The sequence below is a fragment of the Gymnoscopelus microlampas genome (assembly GCF_963454915.1).
Source record: "Gymnoscopelus microlampas genome assembly, chromosome: 16".
Lineage (NCBI taxonomy): Eukaryota > Metazoa > Chordata > Actinopteri > Myctophiformes > Myctophidae > Gymnoscopelus > Gymnoscopelus microlampas.
The window spans coordinates 47439811-47442095 of NC_139953.1; positions in this window are offsets into that span (position 1 = coordinate 47439811).

Sequence of the window (2285 nt, forward strand, 5' to 3'; positions counted from 1 at the left end):
CAGCCAAGTTATATATGCCAGTGGTTTTCAACCTTTTTCATGCCAAGGACCCCTAAATTGCTGGCTTACTATACTTAAAGGCCATACTTAAAATAATCAGACAACTTGTCTTTACTTGAATGACTTTATTTATAGCATGAAAATTAAAACCACCTTAAACAGTTGAGCTGCATTCATGTCATGAAAGGTGCTGTTTTCATTTCATTTTAGTTATAGAGGGCCATTATAATTTATAAGAAAGGTAAAATAAAGAAACTTTACAGTAAAAGCAATCAAACTCAAAGAATTAGAAGAAACAAGAAGAATCAGGTTTATTGTCACATTAGGTTTACAAGCAAGGTGATGCTACAGCCACACATCACCCTATATAAGGGTGTGCCAACCCCTTATGCAGTACCTTATTGAAGGAACAAGCTATATTACATTAAGACATTTAATAGCTTCCATAGTGAATTCTTGTAGATTGAGTGTTTCTTTTTAGAGAGGTAATGTGGCCATCTCCACATCTCCAGTGTATATCTGTCTGTCATTTAATGACAGTATAATTGAGTACAAAATTATCCTATCCTATTTAGTTGACCTTGTATTTAAACTGTACTTGCATGTGCTTTTTTTCCTGCAAACTTCTACATAAAGTATGATAATTATTATCAATCAATCAAGCTCAGGCTGTTATCTGCTCAACATTTATAAACAGCCTGCCTACCTGACTCACTGTGTTTTAATAACAAATGCAATGACTGAAAACGGGGCATCGTTATCGTTACCCTGTTTGTTTGTATTCTACACAGCTATACACATAGCAGGTTTACAAGGGCTTGGAATGGCTGGGTGGGGTTGTTACATTCCTCTGTCTGAATCTCCTTTCACTCTGTCTGCGCTATTGTTCTGTAGGTGTTAAGGGCCGGCGCGTTGCGTGCGACTCTCTCGCGGGGGGTGCGCGGGCACATCTTTGAACTTCAGAGCATTGGTTCTCAAAGTGGGGTCCGGGGACCCCCAGGGGTCCTCGAGGGAGTTCCAGGGGGTCCTCAGCAAAATTATGGATAGTTAACCAAATGGACCCTTATGGGTCTGTAACTCTGATAGTGTACAAAGAACGGGTCCGTTTGGTTCCATTTGTACACTCTCAGAGTTAAATTAACATTGATTTTACAATTGGGGTCCCAGAGATAGAAATGCCATTAAATGGGGGGGGGGGGGGGGTCCGTAGCCTAATGCATGTCAAACTGGGGGTCCTTGGAGTTAAAATGGTTAAAAATCACTGCTAGAGCCATACAAATCTTCTCATATGTGGATCATATCTAGCATATTTTTTTCAAATGGGGGTCCGCAGGCTAATACGTGTCAATTTGGGGGTCCTTGAAAAAGTTTGAGAACCACTGCTTCAGAGTCAGAGAGCTGCTTCGGCGTGAAACGTTTCTTTTCACTCATCACTGATGTTGTAGTTTCAGAGTTGTGCCACAAGAGGGCACCATGCACCACTCCACCGCAGACAGTGGAGTAAAAAATACAATTTATGATCTGACTCTAAGTAGAAGAATCAGGAATGGAAATAAAGTAAAGTAAAAAATAAATACCTCAAAACTGTACTTAATTAAAATACAATACAATAATAATACGTATACAAATAGTATAGGGGGAAAATTATACTTAAGAAATTTGAATTAAATCAAGTCAAATTGAATTACTTTCCAAACACAGTGGTGTAAAGTAACTAAGTACATTTACTCAAGTACTGTACTACAATTCTGAGGCATTTTTACTTTATTGGAGTATTTGCAATATACATAATTATATGAAACCTTCAGTTACTAGTTAAACTTGTAGATTTTGATTATTATTACAAAACATTAACCACTTCAACCCGTATACATTTAGGCCATTTGAAAATAGCAGATCTACAAGCTCACAATGCTTTGCAAGCTTGTAGATCTGCTATTTTCAAAAGATTTGCATACATTTTATTTGAAAAGTTGTGAAATGGGACGTTTTGCATAATTAATACTTTCTACTTTTGGTACTTTAAGTACATGTTGATACCAATACTTTTGTACTTTTACTCAAGAACATTTTGAATTCCGTCTTTTTTACTTGTAACAGAGTATTTCTACATTGCCAGTATTGATACTTTTACTTAAGTAAAGGAATTGAGTGCTTTTCCATCACTGCAAACACTGTTGAATGATAACCACTGCCACACGCTCTAAAAACGGAACTAATACATGATGGGCCGTGTTCTCCGCACGGACCGTTGAAGGGGTCAGAAAACACGTCACATCCTGTTG